The 17,312-nt window shown below is 47.0% G+C and overlaps 1 protein-coding gene across 1 annotated transcript in view; it reads right to left on the reverse strand.

Moving 5' to 3' along the window:
• The window catches only part of GRIK4 (glutamate ionotropic receptor kainate type subunit 4), a 208,170-nt gene extending 196,569 nt beyond the window's left edge, over positions 1-11,601 (reverse strand). Inside the window, exon 1 of the mRNA XM_059929277.1 lies at positions 11,475-11,601. The gene's annotated coding sequence lies outside the window, so the exon portion shown is untranslated. The remainder of the gene's footprint in view (positions 1-11,474) is intronic.
• Positions 11,602-17,312: the final 5,711 nt, after the last annotated feature.

Here is a 17,312-nt window from a genome sequence, read left to right on the forward strand (position 1 = left end):
TGCTGGGCTGGGACAGACATCGGACAGCACTCTCTCCAGCTCTGGGGCTTGCAGCTCCCACAACCTGGTGCTCTGACCCACATGAGTCCCAAAGATGCAGCAGAGAGGTAAGCATGCAGCCTGTCTCCTGCTTTACTGCTTCCCCCGCCACTTAATTCATGAGCTCAGAGGGTATTGTGGCAGCATCTGCACAGCAACGACAGAACAGATGACTCAGGACAGGCTCAGTTCCTGTTGAAACAATACTCAGAGGCTAGCCTTTCTCTGTCATGTTTATTAAGTGTTATTAACTCTCTTAAGAAGGCCTCAGTGCGCAGGTTCACAGTCAAACCAAGGTGCCCTCTCAGGGAAGTCTCCCCGGCCTGACATCACACCACACAGCCTGCCCAGGGGGCCCAAGCGACAGCCTGTGGTGAAAGAAGCTGAGCCTGATGCCAACAATATTTAATTAATTATTGGGATAGAACTGACATATAACATTGTGTAAGTTTAAGGTGCACAAGGTGTTGGTTTCATACATTTATATACTGCAGCGTGATCACCACTGTAGCGTTAGCTAACGCCTCGAGCATGTCACAAAATCATTTCTTTTCTGCGGTGAGAAAATTAAGATCTAGTCTCTTAGCAACTTTGAAGTTTATAGGGTATATTGTTGACTACAATCACTATGCTGTGCATTAGATCCCCAAGCCCCAAGGACAACAATAAAATCATCTCACAAACACACCAAGAGGGTATATCGTAGGGCGGGGAGCCCCTCGGGCCTGGGAGTCAAGCACTCCCGAATTCCAATTTCAGCTCTACAATTGAGCTTTTGCCCTCAGGCAAATTACTTGATTTGTCTGACCCAAGTGTTCTCATCGGGGTCATCATGGGTTTAAAAAAGCAGCCGCATAGCAAGTGCCCACCGCAGGGTCTGGAACACAGCAGGTACTTGGTAAAGGTCTTCCCCAGCCCAGGATGATGAGTAAAAACCTTCTCCTACCCCATCCCACTCCAACCAGTACACTGGAAATTCCCTTTTCTGTGCTTCATGCATATATTGAGTGTCCTTAAATAGTACCTGTTGTGGTTGTTATGTCTTCTAATGTTCAAAGCATTTCTTCATTCATGAACTTGTTAGACCCTTAGGTAACCTGGCGAGGTCTGCGGGGCAGGTACTGTTAGCCTCAGTTTTTGCCCAAGTCACACAGGTGGTAAAGGGCAGAGCTGGGACCAGAACCCCGGCTGTAATTCCCGTCCTCCTGCCGCCTAACCCCAGCTGCCTCTCTAGGCACTTTTCCCTCCTTCCCCTCATCACATGATTCTCCCCTTAGGGGCCCTTTTGTATAGCTAGTGTGCAGTTTCACACGTGAGACTCCAGATCATTCAGTCGACAGCAGATTCCAGGAAGCTGGGGCCCTGAGCATGATCAAGTGCAGAAGAAATAGAGGCCCAGGGACGTTCCAAGACATCAGATAAGGAGGGACCATGTGACGAGGTCCTCATCCAATACCAGTGAAATGAAGTTAGAAGTACTGAAACCATGAACTGCCCCTGGGGTGCTCAGGGCAGAGAAGCGGAAGAGAGGGGAGGGCTGCTGGGTTCCCTCATCCTCCTGCCCCAGCCACACACCTATCTGCACCTGCTCCCGTGTTTATCTCCTCTCCCAGTTCTGTGACAGAGGTGTCACACATCCTAGCATCAGCTAGTCTCTCTGCTGTCACTGAGATATTCACTCATTCATACATTCATGCACTCACCCAGGCTCAGCGCGCCCCACGTGGCTCAGGAACTCCCTGCCAGGGTCCTGCCACTACCTCTCTGACTCCCACTCTCCTCAGCCTCCCGGACATCCTAATCACCTGGCTCTCAGCAGATGACCTTGCCTCCCAGCTCACAGAGAGGACACAGACTCTCAGGTCCCACTGTGTCATGGTCAGTTCTACGCGTCAACTTGGTCGTGGTGCCCAGATGTTTGGTAGAATACCAGTCTAGATGTTGCTATGAAAGTTTTTTTTAGGTGTGATTAACATTTAAATCAGTAGACTTTGGGTAAAGCAGATTACTCTCCATAACGTGGGTGTGCCTCATCCAAACACTTGGAGGCGTGAAGAGAGAAAGACTGAGGTCCTCAAAAAGAAGAAATCCTGCCCTCAGACCTGCCTTCAGACTCAAGCTGCAACATCAGCCTTCCCTGGTTACCAGCCTGTTGGTCCGTCCTGCAGCCCCGCAATCACGTGAGCCAATTCCTTAAAAAAAAATCTGTCTCCATACAAATGCACCTGTGCACACACACACACATACACCCTATAGGTTCTGTTTGTCTGAAGAACCCTAATGGCACGCCCCAGCAATCGCTTTAGCAAACTCCTACCCATCGATGCTCAGATGTGACCAGGGTGAGGCCTTGCCCTGACTCCCCCGGGCTCTGTACCTTAGACCCTGAGCACCTTCCAGTATGAACATGACTGTGTGGTGCGGGAACTGAGCCCATCTGTGGGTTCTTTAGCACCACTTCCTTTCTCCCCCCAACATTTAAATTAATTATTAATTAATTTTTTTTTTCTGTGTAGGTGCTACTAGGGATTTTTTTTTCAGCTTTATTGATGTATGATTGAAAAATAAAATTGTAAGATATTTAAAATGTACATCATGATTATTTGATGTATGTATTTATTGCGAAAGGATTCCTCCCATCTAGTTAACATATCCACCATCTCATATATAACATATATGTATGTATATATAACATATATCAATATAATATGTGATATATAAATATAATATAAATTTATATATATACTATATATAATTTTACATATAGGTAACTATAACTAGATAGATAGGTAGATAGATAGTGTGAAAACATTTAAATTCTACTCTCTTAGAAGATTTTAACTGTACAATACAGTGTTACCAACTATAGTCACTATGTTACACATTAGATCCTCAGACCTTATTCATCTTATAGCTGAAAGTTCTCCCTATTTCTCCCACCTCCGGCTCCTGGTAAACACTTTTTTTTTTTTTTTCTTTTTTAAATATATATGCTAGGTTTTTTTTTTTTTTTAATTTATTTATTTATGGCTGTGTTGGGTCTTCGTTTCTGTGCGAGGGCTTTCTCTAGTTGCGGCAAGCGGGGGCCACTCCTCGTCGCGGTGCGCGGGCCTCTCACTGTCGCGGCCTCTCTTGTTGCGGAGCACAGGCTCCAGACGCGCAGGCTCAGTAATTGTGGCTCACGGGCCCATTTGCTCCGCGGCTTGTGGGATCTTCCCAGACCAGGGCTCGAACCCGTGTCCCCTGCATTGGCAGGCAGATTCTCAACCACTGCGCCACCAGGGAAGCCCCCTGACTGAGTTCAAAGCTTGTCTCTGCCACTTATCAGCTTTGGACCATAGGTTACCTAATCTCTGTGTCTCAGTTTACCCATCTAGAAATAATGATAACATTGGCATCTGCTGTTATGATGATTAAATGTAATAATACATGCAAAAATCTTCAAACAAAACAAGCACATGATAAACACTCAATACATATTGCTATTTGTGTTAGGAAAGCACACAGCAGATAGGTGCTCAGCAAATATGTATTGAATTCATTATTTTCAACTTTATATCCTCATCGCCTTACGTAGTAATGCTGGTACATCACAGCACTCAATACATATTTAATGAGTTAATATGACTAAATGAGTGAATGAATGCATCAGTATTTATACCCATTTTCCCTCCTGTCCCAGGGGAAGAGACCCCTCACCTGAGCAAGGCCAATCCTTCTAGCAATATTTTAGATCCCACCCTTTCCTGCTCTTCCCGTGCCTTCTCTCCACCTTCCCCTCCCTCCTCCCCAGAATATAACATGTTCTCATTTTTCCCATGTAAAGCACTCTCTCTCTCTCTCTCTCTCTGTCTCTCTCTCACACACACACACACACACACACACACACATTCCTCCTTTGACTATATATCTCCTAATTGCATATCCTGGTCTATGGACCAAGTCCAGCATCTGGACCAACTCCTTTCTTGACCTCCTGAGCTTGGGTTGGATGCCCTTTCCCAAGAGCCACTGTTTTCTGCCCTAATGTCCATCCTGACCCTTAAGCATTGTGTGGTAATTGCCCACTTACTAGAGGATAGGGACTATAGATCTCCTCTTGGGATCCCCAGTACTTAGCACAGAGCCTAGCATGTGGCAGGTACTCAACAAATGCTGTTAAAGTAAATGAATGAACAGAAGCCAGTGACAGCACAATATTAACAATATTCATCATCCCTACCCCCAGGAGCTAAAAAAAAAAGGAAGGAAGAAGCTTCAATCAGCCTTGGCATCGTCAAGGTGAGCTAGTTAGTTGTCAAGGTTCCTAATTAGATTTGTCTTCTTGCTGCCCTGATGAACAGGCCTAGAGAGAAGTGAGGATGGCCAGGGGCTGGTGGGGCAGGGGGGAAGCATAGCTCAATGAAAAGAACATATATTTTGACACAGTCTGAACTTCTAGGTTCAACTCTCTGCCCCACCAATACTAGCTATGGAGCAACTCTGGGTCAGCTGGTCTCTCTGAGCCTCAGTTTCTTTACCTATAAAATGGGTATAATGGTAATGGCACGATCTTTGCCTTACTATCTCACAGGGTTTGTGAGAAACAGTGTGTGTGTGTGTGTGTGTGTGTGTGTGTGTGTGTGTGTGTGCGCGCTCTATGAACGGTAAAGTGAAACCCAAACATTGTTTAATATTGCTGTGATTTCTGCTCTCTTTCACTTCCAGCTCCAAACCAATCCCCACCACATGCTTGCTTTGGCCTGAAATTATCTGCTCCAGAGACAAACTCTCATTGCATACCAAAATGCATACACAGGATGAGGAAAAAAACCCTGAAATTCATTCGAAAGAAAGTACACCCTGTAAGCCAGTCTCCAGTGGGACTGGCCAAAGGCAGATCCTTGTTAATTATAAAGGATGGAGCAAGGTCAGAGAGGAGACACACCCTGGTACAGTGACAGGACTGGAAAAGAGTTTGCCACTCAAAGAGGGAACACATCTTCAGAAAGGATGGCTGGAGCCAGAAGCTGAACTTTGGTTGACTTCCCAGTTTAGTTGAGGGTTAGCCCTCATTAACTTTCACTGTGTGGCATAAACAGATGCTGGGAGTTGAGGTCGTTTCATCATGCCACTGTCACCCGGGTGGCTCTGTGCCACAGAACATGGAAAGATTTGTGTCTGTTTGTTTTGGATGCCATGCCTTTGCCATAAAGGAGAATCATTCAACTCCTCTAGCTTCCCCTATTGCACCCATGGGGGCTGCAAACCTGGTGAGCATTTCAATGACTACTTCCTGACTGATTGCAGGTACGCCACAGGGTCCAGCAACAAAAGTGGGGGCCCCGTCTTCAGGAAGACCCCGCTAACATGCACAGGTTTTGGTGTTACCTGGAAGTGAGAGGGAGATTCCTCAGCCCATTGCCACAGTTTTCCAGGATTAATTCTTTAACTGGTGTATTGGTGAAGTTGGTAGGGCATCAGGGCAGTACCCAGGCAGGAAGAAGGGAAGAGCATCCCAGGAGTGGTTGATGGAGGCTTTGGGTGCCATGAAGCACTGCAAAGATATCATGATGCTCACTGTCTATAACGCAGCCACTGGACTTCCTGCAGACCCTCAAAAGGACCAGGTTCTCAGTGAAGGACACTGAGGTTGACCCCCATCCACTCCACCCCTCCCTCACTGTGTGACAGTGACATAGCTTAGGGCTGAACCCTGCTCCAGGAATGAGTTCTGATCAGTCTAAAGGGGGGTCATCATACTATGGCCCGTGGGCCAAATCTAACCTGCCACCTATTTCTTTTGTAGGGGTGAGGGTGTGGCGGGGGGTTGGTATGTTCCACAAGCTAAGAATGGTTTTGATATTTTTAAATGGTTGGGGAAAAAATCGAAAGAAGAATATTTTGTGACGTGAAAATTACATGAAATTAAAATATTAACATCCATAAATACAGTTTTCTTGGAACACAGCCACGCTCATTTACTTACGTCTTGTCTGTGGTTGCTTTCGTGCTACAAAAGAAGTCGTAACAGAGACCGTAGGGCCCACATCTTACCAGTGTTTTTTACTTTTCTTGCAAGAACCCAGACTAAGCTGGTCAGAGCCAGGCATTCCCCTGCGACGCTAATTACTTCAGGGTGGTTATGTGCTCCAAACTGGCCCAGTAAGACTTGCAGAGTCTGCCTGGTTCTGCAGACAGACAGTGAGAACTCTGTCTGGTTCTCACTCTCCTGCAAGACTTGAAAAAAATTGCTACTAATAGCCCACAATATAAGGGGGAACTGATCTCAGGATAAAGCTGTTGCTGTGGACACTGGAGTGGACAATGGGAAAAACCCATGTTCCCGCTGCCACCACTGAGACACTACAAACAACCAGCGATGATACCCACTCTACCCCCAGAGAAGGCAGCTGTGGAAGCCAATTCATTTTCTTATCCACTAAGTTGCTTCGGTTTGGTTTTCTGTTACACGCAGCCAAAAGCATCTCTCAACTCTGGCCTTTAGAACATACTGTTCCCTCTGCCCAGAAAGCTCTCCTCTTCCCATCCCTTGCCCAGCTAACGTCTACTCACCTTTCAAGATTCACAACAATTAGCAATGTCCTAGGAAGGCCATCTGTGACCTCCTAGACCAGGGGATGCCCCTGTGCTGCACACCTCCCCATCCACAGTGCTCTGGACTTGTCCTTTTGTAACACACATCACATACCTATTGAAGTGTTTACCTCACCCTCCTGGCTAGTCTTCCTGCTCCATTATGGCCAAGACCAACCATGTTAATTTTGCTCTCCACTATATCCCAAGTGCCTAATACAGTGCCTGGCAACTAGGTGCTAACTAAACTGCATAAAGGACGGTGGCAGGGGCGCTCGAGGTGCCTGTGGCTGCGGCGCTGAGGTTGGAGCGACTGCGTGTGTGCTGGCTGCTTTTGTGGCGGCTGCGGCTGGAACTGAAACATTTCCCAAACAAAACACTAAACTTACAGAAGAATGCAGTCAAGTGATGGCTTTTTCTTTAGAATCTGATTATGGAGGCCATGGGAACAGATGAAGTTGCCAAGCTAAAAACTAAATTTATATCTGCCTGGAACAACATGAAATATACCATGGGGCTGACTGGGTCTTGGTGCTCCAGCCCGTTGTCAGGCCTGAGCCTCTGAGGTGGGAGAGGTGAGTTCAGGATATTGGACCACCAGAGACCTCCCAGCCCCACGTAATATCAATTGGCGAGAGCTCCCCCAGAGATCTCTGTCTCAACACTAAGACCCAGCTCCACCCAATGGCCAGCAGATTCCAGCAATGGATGCCCCATGCCAAACAACTAGCTAGACAGGAACACAAACCCACCCATTAGCAGAGAGGCTGCCTAAAATCATACTCAATTCACAGACACCCCAAAACACACCATCAGACGTGGCCCTGCCCACCAGAAAGACGAGAACCAGCCCCACCCAACAGAACACAGGCACCAGTCCCCTCTACCAGGAAGCCTGCACAGCCATTGAACCAACCTCACCCACTGTTATTGGGCAGACACCAAAAACGATGGGAACTATGAACCTGCAGCCTGCGAAAAGGAGACCCAAAACACAGTAAGTTAAACAAAATGAGAAGACAGAGAAATATGCACCAGATGAAGGAGTAAGGTAAAAACCCACCAGACCAAACAAATGAAGAGGAAATAGGCAGTCTACCTGAAAAAGAATTCAGAGTAATGATGGTAAAGATGATCCAAAATCTTGGAAATAGAATGGAGAAAATAGAAGAAATGTTTAACAAGGACCTAGGGCTTCCCTGGTGGCGCAGTGGTTGAGAATCTGCCTGCCAATGCAGGGCACACGGGTTCGAGCCCTGGTCTGGGAAGATCCCACATGCCGCGGAGCAACTGGGCCCGTGAGCCACAACTACTGAGCCTGAGCGTCTGGAGCCTCTGCTCCGCAACAAGAGAGGCCGCGATAGTGAGAGGCCCGCGCACCGCGATGAAGAGTGGCCCCCACTCGCCGCAACTGGAGAAAGCCCTCGCACAGAAACGAAGACCCAACACAGCCAAAAATAAATAAATAAATAAATAAATAAATAATAAATTAAAAATTAAAAAAAAAAAAACACAAGGACCTAGAAGAATTAAAGAACAAACAAACAATGATGAACAACACAAAAAAAGAAATTAAAAATTCTCTAGAAGGGATCAATAGCAGAATAACTGAAGCAGAAGAATGGATAAGTGACCTGGAAGATAAAATAGTGGAAATAACTACCACAGAGGAGAATAAAGAAAAAAGAATGAAAAGAATTGAGGACAGTCTCAGAGACCTCTGGGACAACATTAAACACACCAACAATCGAATTATAGGGGTCCCAGAAGAAGAAGAGAAAAAGAAAGGGTCTGAGAAAATATTTGAAGAGATTATAGTTGAAAACTTCCCTAACATGGGAAAGGAAATAGTCAATCAACTCCAGGAAGCTCAGAGAGTCCCATACAGGATAAATCCAAGGAGAAACACACCAAGACACATATTACTCAAACTATCAAAAATTAGGGCTTCCCTGGTGGCACAGTGGTTGAGAGTCTGCCTGCCAATGCAGGGGACACGGGTTCGAGCCCTGGTCTAGGAAGATCCCACATGCCGCGGAGCAACTGGGCCCGTGAGCCACAGCTACTGAGCCTGCGCGTCTGGAGCTTGTGCTCCGCAACAAGAGAGGCCGTGACAGTGAGAGGCCCGTGCACCGCAATGAAGAGTGGCCCCCGCTCGCCGCAACTAGAGAAAGCCCTCCCACAGAAACGAAGACCCAACACAGCCAAAAATAAACATAAATAAATGAATTAAAATCTTAAAAAAAAAATTAAATACTTTAAAAATTATAAATACTTAAAAAAATTAAATACTTTAATTAAATAATTAAAGAAAAAATATTAAAAGCAGCAAGGGAAAAGCAACAAATAACATACAAGGGAATCCCCCATAAGGTTAACAGCTGATCTTTCAGCAAAAACTCTGCAAGCCAGAAGGGAGTGGCAGGACATATTTAAAGTGATGAAAGGGAAAAACCTACAACCAAGATTACTCTACCCAGCAAGATCTCATTCAGATTCGATGGAGAAATTAAAACCTTTACAGACAAGCAAAAGGTAAGAGAATTCAGCACTATCAAACCAGCTTTACAACAAATGCTAAAGGAACTTCTCTAGGCAGGACACACAAGAGAAGGAAAAGACCTACAAAAACAAACCCAAAACAATTAAGAAAATGGTAATAGGAACAAACATATCGATAATTACCTTAAATGTAAATGGATTAAATGCTCCAACCAAAAGACATAGATTGGCTGAATGGATACAAAAACAAGACCCATATATATGCTGCCTACAAGAGACCCACTTCAGACCTAGGGACACATACAGACTGAAAGTGAGGGGATGGAAAAAGAATTCCATGCAAATGGAAATCAAAAGAAATCTGGAGTAGCAATTCTCATATCAGACAAAAATAGACTTTAAAATAAAGACTATTACAAGAGATAAAGAAGGACAGTACATAATGATCAAGGGATCAATCCAAGAAGAAGATAGGACAATTGTAAACATTTATGCACCCAACATAGGAGCACCTCAATACATAAGGCAAATACTAACAGCCATAAAAGGGGATATATGTATACATACAGCTGATTCACTTTGTTATACAGCAGAAACTAACAAAACATCGTAAAGCAATTATACTCCAATAAAGATGTTAAAAAAATAAATAAATTGCATAAAGACCAGCATTTCCCAGCTTCTGTTTAATGGAACACCAGCGTCCCACTGGTTATTAGGGAAGACACCAAGGCATTCTGATTTATTTACGTCCATTGTAGACCAAGTAATATCTGATGATTATTTTTAGCTGTCCCCCTTTTCTCTGCAATGGTTCACTCCAGGGTCCTGTATGGGTTATATTTTTAGATATAAACCCGACTATTAAGTTTCCAGATCTGACATTTAAATAATTCTGAGAAACAAAGCTAAGCCATTGTCTTTCCTACACGATTTCTCAGAGATCTGACGGCAGTGCTGGGCAGTGCTGAGGCCCTGACTGTGTGCTGCTAAGAGGGTAATGTAACATGTAGCACTTCCCAAACTTATTTGATGATGGTCCCCTTTTCTCTAAACCAGTAATGCCTTACTGACTGCTCGACTTTTTGTGGGTTTTTTTGTTTGTCTCATTTTTTTTTAATTTGAAATGCTGGCTGAGAGCCTTTGGGAAAAGACAAATGCAGAGGCAAAGCATTAAGGGATCCTCAGAAATCTCTAGCCCAAAGCAACTAGTTTGCTAAAGTGCTCCAGAAACACAGCTATTAGGCACAGGGGCCCCGCAGGTGCTCAGGATGGGGATGCGAGGCAGTAGCCAAAGGTGGGTGTGGGGTGAAGGGGAGGCCCACTGTCTGTTCTATGGCACGATGTGCCGCCCCTGCTCCCTGTGTGGCGTGAGGGGCACAGACCACGTTGCTTGAGCCTTAAGGGATGCACGGGTGAATGGATCCAGATGGGTCCCCTGGAGGCCAAGTGCAGTCCCCGCCTGGCATCTCGGCCCAACCTTTACTCCTGGGCTGGGAGCTAAAATTATTCCTGAGGCTTGAATTGCAGGCTATGGAGATAATTCTTCTGGTGAGGTGGGGCCGCAATTCTGCACGATTCCCCTTTGCTGGCTGTGATATCAGTCTCCATACTGTCAATTTCATAAACTGAAAGGAATTTACAAAGTCACTCATTAAGGTCCTGCCAAGGAGAGCTCCTGAGGTGCCTGAGGCTGAGGTTCCCTTCATGTTTTCTGAATGCATCAAGTAGTGGGTGGGAGTGGAGGAACCCTGCCCCCAGAATTCCAGAGGGAAGGAATCCCATGGATTCCACATTTCCCCCATCCAAAGTCTCCTCCACAGACAAGTGGGACTTGGTAACAGCCCTCTGATGACTGAAGAGGGAGGAGGACTGGGGGCTTCCTGCCCCAGAGGGAAAACCAGTGTTTAAATGTAGCTTTCTTCCTTTCTGGAGCCCAAGCCTTATTTTGGAACCCCCAAAATAAAACAGAGAGGTCTGGGAGACTGAGGTTTCACTGCTTCCCCCTGACTCCAGGAGCTCTTCTCCCGTTTATAGCTCTGGAGGTGGACAGATTCTCCAGAAAGAGAGATTAATAGTTACTGAGGCCTCCCTGGGCCTCACACCATCCTTGGTATTTTCCGTATGTTAAGTAGTTTTTCCTCCCAAATAGTGACACAGTTTCCCACATTTTACAGGTAAGGTACCTGAGGCTCAGAGAAGCCAGAGGACTTGTCCAAAGACAGAGCCAGAGAGAAATGAAGCTGAGATTTGTCTAAAAGCCCATGCTCCTTCCAGTAGGGAAGAAGGCCACACCACCTTCTGGAAAGCCCCAAAGCAGAGATGAGGCCCAGCAGACAAAACCCGCTCTGACCTACCTGGTGGCCCTCTCCATTCTGCCCATCAGAGGCTGCTTTCAGGGGTCTGTTGGTATCTCTGCAGGGCTGGTGGCTCCTGATGGCCAAGGACGTGCCTCCCATGGCCTCAGGGGTCCCCCTGGGAGCCTCTCCCCTGCTGGGAGAGGAGCCAGCCCCCTCTGAGGCTACTGCTGTGCCACTGATAAGACCAGACTCTCTCGGGCCATTGAGCTGACGGGCGTACCTTCGGTTCACTCAAGGGTGAATCCTGTACCTCCTTCAAGAGCAGAAAAATCAGCTCCACTGAACTGTGTTCTCAGGCAAGAAATGAGCAGAGCTCTGGCTGGGCTGTCTGGCCGCAGGTGTTTGATGCAGTGGGAGACAAAGGGGGGAAAGGAGCTGAGTTATCCGGGCTGCAAAAAGCCTGTGGGAAAGCTGCCAGCGGCCTGGGTCCCAGCCTCAGGGGATGGGAGGGCTGGACACTCCACGGAACTTGCTTCCTGCCTGTGGGGGAGGAGTCTTGGGGTCAGAATCTGAGCTGTGTGCCCACTGCAGACCAGTGGAAGATCCATGGGGTGGGACCACAGGGGTCCATCTGCATGAGGGACTGAGGATCCACAAGAGAGGATATTTGCCCTGAGAGAAAAGGGAGTAATGGTAAATTTGGTTTAAGAATTTAAGAAAAACTGGCAGGAAGAGAAATGACTTTGAGTCCAGCGTGGCTCATGGACCTAGCCCTGCCCTTTGGGCCAAATACTCGAGAGCGTGAAACAAAGAACAAGCCAAAACAGGAGAGAGGTTTTCTTTAGGATACTGAGCTTATAAGGCAGCCCTGTTTCCTTCCCTGGGCAGCAGAGGGTACACAGAGAGGATGGGGAACATTATATCCACATCAGGACACCAAAAAGGACTTGAGGGTCAGGAGTTAGAGATGGGCTTGGAGCCACCGGGACTCACGGAGGGTCTGAGGTCAGGCTGGGGGGGGGGGTCCCAGCCATTTTGCTGGAGATGGGGGCATAATATATAGAGTAGGCATACGCAACAAATGTTTGAGGAATGAAAATATACCTTCAAATATACCGTTCCTCAGGCTGGTGTGGCCTGGAGAGCCCAGAGTTGCAAAAGCAATGCCACACACCGGTCTTGGGTAGAGCAGGTGACAAGCGGTTTATCATCTGGGGCCACCAGCATCATCCCTGTCTTAGGGAGGGCGCCAAGTTTACACTGCTGGGGTCAGTCGGGTCTGGAATCCAGTACATAGAACAGAGCTCTGTGATGCTGGAGGGAGCTCACCACTGTCCTGATCCCAATCCCAACAATTAACGATTGTCACCTTGGGCAAGTCACTTAACCTCCCCAAGTGACAGTGACGATAACAGTTCACCCATCAGTTTATCATGAGGATTAGAGATGATGAAATGTCTTGGGCCCCACAGGGAATGACAGAAGGATCCAAGTCAAGAGCCCTCCCAGGGTGAGGGGCTAAGGCTCCCACATCTCTGTTAGCATAGAAATGAAAGCCACTGGGGGCTTGAGGGGCCTTCAAAGCACTTTATTTTCCTAAATAGTTTTCACTGCTCATTTGCATAGTAAACCCTTTTCTAATAGCAGAGTTAGCTCTTCCTTCCCCAGGGCTCTGCCATCAGGGCTCAGCCCACTGGCTAGATGATACTTTTGTTTTCTCCTCACTGCAGACTCTGGGCTGCAAAGGCAGGCTTTGCCCTACTCACCCTTCTATTTCCAGGGCCTGGCACAGTTCTTGCCACAGACAGTCTCAATAACTGTGTGTTGAATGGATGGACTTTGAACCTCTACCCTGACCAATTCCAATTCCAATTCCAAACTATCAGAGTCCAAATTAATGAGGTTTCAGTGTAATTAACAATGACATTTTTTTCGCAATTCAGATTCAGCTATCTTTCTTCAAAGGACATCATCAAGAAAGTGAAAAGACAACCCACAAAATAAGAGAAAATATTTGCAAATCATAAGGGACTTGTATGTAGAATACATAGAGAATTCTTACAACTTAATAATAAAGACAAATAACCCAATCAAAAATGAGCCAAAGAACGGAATAGATATTTCCCCAAAGATCTACAAGTGGCCAATCAGCACATGAAAAGATGCCCAACATCATGAGCCATTAATGATGAAATACAAATTTGAAATACAAATCAAAACCACATGAGATAGGACGTGCAGAAGAAATACATGGCCAGTGGGAATGTAAAATGGTATATAGTCCGTTTGAAAAACAGTTTAGCAATTCCTCAAAAAGTTAAACATAAAATTACCATATAACCTAGAAATTCTACTCCTAGTTATATGCCCAAGAGAAGTGAAAACATATGTCCACACAAAAACTTGTACACTAATGTTCAGAGCAGCATTATTCATAAGAGTCAGAAAGTGGAAAAAACACAAATGTCCATTAACTGATGAATGGATGAATAAAATGTGGTATAGCCATCCAGTGGAATATTATTCAGTCATAAAAGGGAATGAAGTACTGATACGTGCTACAACATGGATGAACCTTGAAAACATTATGCTACGTGAAAAAAGCCAGGCACAAAAGGCCACATATTATATAATACTATTTGTATGAAATATCCAGAGTAGATAAATCCATAGAAACAGAAAGTAGATCAGTGGTTGCCAGGGGCTGGGAGGGATGAGGAGATTAAGGAGTGAGAGCTAATAGATACAGGGTTTCTATTTTGAGGTGACGAAAAATATTCTAAAAGTGATGGTGGTAATAGTTTACAACTCCAGATATACTAAAAACCACTGAATTGTATACTTTAAATGGGTGAATTGTCTGGTACGTGAATTATATCTCAACAAAGCTGTTTAAGATAACAAGACAAAACAACAGACCAAAAAAAACCAGATGAGTTCCTTTTCCTGACATCTAACTCTCAAGCCTCTAACTTTGGAAAATAAGGATATGAGTGGGATCTTACCTATCGAATCCTCCACAGCACCTAAAACAGGGCTGGAGGTAGAATACCTACTCAAAAAATATTTCTGGAATTGAAATGATGACCAATTAGTCCAAAATGAAAATAAGGTATGTAGCCTCTCATTCAAATTCAAAATCATCAGGGTAATCATCTCCTGACGTCTGGAGGGGACTCGCTGACCTATTTCAGTTTTGTCTAACCACAACTGGTTAGGATGGGTACGGTCCCCATTTTACAGAAGAGGAAATCGAGTGCCAATGAAATTAAAGGATTGGTCCGAGGTTGCAGTTAGCGGGGAACAATGGTGCAAGTGGTTGGACTCCGGTGTTCACGACCTGTGTTACTTCTCCCTTCCCTAAGCAAAGCTACCCTAGCTTACCTCCCCTCCCCGCCCTGCACCCCACCTTGTGTCTGAACACTCTGCTCACCAGGGCTTGCCATCTGCCTCTGCTGCCCAGCCTCAAGCCAGAAGCCGCTCAGATTCACCTCCACTGGCTGAACGCGGAGCAGGGCTCAGCTGAAGCACTTCCGCTCTGGGGAAAGCTGGGCAAAGCTCCAAGAGCTCTCCTGTCTTCTCCAAATCACCAACCCTGCGCTCAGCCTCTTCCCTGCCAAGGACGTGGTGGGATGAGCAGGGCCACCTTGAGTACAAGTGCCCCCCGAGCTGAGTACCCCTGGTACTCTCAGGCCAACTTCCCTGGAGGCTGCAAGATGCAGAGAGCGAGGAGGGGGCGGGACCGAGGAGGCGGCGGCCCCTGGAGGGCATCTTCTAGCCCAGGCCCGCAGTTCTTCCGCCTCCGTCCCAGGATTGGGCGGGACGTCCTCTGACCTCACCCTGGAGGAGAGGCTCAGAAGCCTGCTGTGTGTCACCAGTCTCTGCCATGTTTTGTGCCTTGGCTGTGCAAACAGTGACAACAGGTGGCCCTTTCTCCCCTCTTTAAAGGACCAGAGAGCAGAACAAAGGAGAAGCAAGACAGGTAGAGTGAGCTCTGGACAGGGCACAGGTGTGGAGAGGGGAGGGGGGTAGTGCAGGAGGTTGCATACCAGTCCTGGCCCCTCAGCGAGGCTGTGTGCTCCCTGCTCCCCCATTGCACAGAGAAGGTTAGAAGGCATCATCAATTAATGAAAGTGGGAGAACTTTAAAAGCAAATTTAAACTGATGACCTTTTTAAGGGTCACTCAAAGGCTAACTTTGCTGAGCTATCCATGATTATGAGAAGACCCGCCGGGCCCAGGAAAGGAGCAGATCTCCCCACTTCCTGCCCAAACTCAGATTACTTCCGCTTTTGCAACAACTCTCAGACTGCGGACCGGCCCCACCCTGGCAGGCTGTGTGACTCTGGACCGAGTATCAGATAATGTGGCAGGGGGGCTCTGCTGAGGATGACTCCCCGTGCAAAGTTACACCCCGCTAATTACCACAAAACTCCACCAGGAGAGCTGTTGCTTCATTTTCAAGGACCTCACTCACTAAAACGCAGCGGATTTTAAATCAAACTCTCCTGCTTCCTGACTGAGTGACCTTGGGCATATCTTGGCCCATCTGAGGGAGGATCTTTTCCTCCTTTGTCATAGGAAGTTGGTCATCTCCTCTTCACAGGTTGTGGGGAGACTTCAGGGTGAGGGCCAGGGCTTTGTGGGGCATGCAGCGTCCCTGGGGAGAGGACCCTGTCACCCTGCAGGGAACACTGGGCATCTCATCAGCGCCCACCCCATCACCCTCAAGTAGGGGTGCTCAAAGTGTGACTTCCCACCCCCCAGCTGCATGCTGGAGGTCAGATTCCTGGGCCCCAATTCTGACAAACCACATCAGTCTCTGAGATGGACCTGGGGACCTCCACTGTGACAAAGCTTCCCAAGGATTATCCTGCTTACTCAACATGGAGAATTGCTGTTCAGAAAGCACAGAGCCTAGCCCCGAAGTCTGGCAGGGCTGGGGAGGGAGGGGAGAGACCCTTCCAGAAAACATGGGAGAAACCTGCAGAACTGCATTCTGGTGGAACACAAGGGCTGCTTTTGTTGAGTCCAGGCAGCTGCCCTGCTGTGTCTCTGACCTGCCTGCTTCCTCTGGAGCGGTAGCCTGAAACCTGCCCCTCCCCCACTCCACCCTGCCCCACCCAGAGCCTTGCAGGGAGGGCTCCTGGGGACTCTAAGAAGAACTCAACAAAGCAATAATAACTTTCCCTTCAGAACACAGGCTTTGGGAGTCCGCTTGGCAGCTTCACCAGCCCATTCATTTTATTTATTTTATTTCATAAAGCTATGGATAGGACTTCCTATGCAAATGACTCCCAGATGAGATGCAAATTGGGATTCAGAGCCAAGAACCACCGCGGGTTTTGTTTTTCCTTTCTTTCTTTCTTCTTTCTTTTTTAATTGCAATAGCACTGAGGCATCTCCTACCTGGTCCTCTGCCCTCTGCTCAGCGGCCTCCTGGCATGTGCTTCCCACAGGCAGCCACTCGGCAGGGCGCTGGTCCCTCCTGCCAGGCACCAGCTCTGAGCTTGCCACGGGAGAGCTGGTTAACTGTGCTCAAGTAGGGGGCCTGCGTGGTGAGCAAGCCTGTGGGCCCTGCCAAGGTGAAAAGGCACCATCCCCTCTCCACCGAGATTCTCATCCTGGAGTCTTCCCACCCTTCCTCCTCTGCACACAAGGCAAATCCAACACAGGTATGTTGCAAGGACACCTCTCTGCTAAACTTGTACACTGCAAAAGCCTTGACTGCCCATGTATTTATTTGAGGCCTAAAGATCTAAGTTCAAATCCTGACACAACAACTAACCAGCTGTGTGACTCTGAGCAAACCACTTAATTTGTCTGAACTTCCATTTCATCATCTGTGATGAGGGTAACAATGCCTGCTTCCTGCCTTGGTAAAGATTACATGGAA

This window comes from Balaenoptera ricei, chromosome 8, assembly GCF_028023285.1.
Source record: "Balaenoptera ricei isolate mBalRic1 chromosome 8, mBalRic1.hap2, whole genome shotgun sequence".
Lineage (NCBI taxonomy): Eukaryota > Metazoa > Chordata > Mammalia > Artiodactyla > Balaenopteridae > Balaenoptera > Balaenoptera ricei.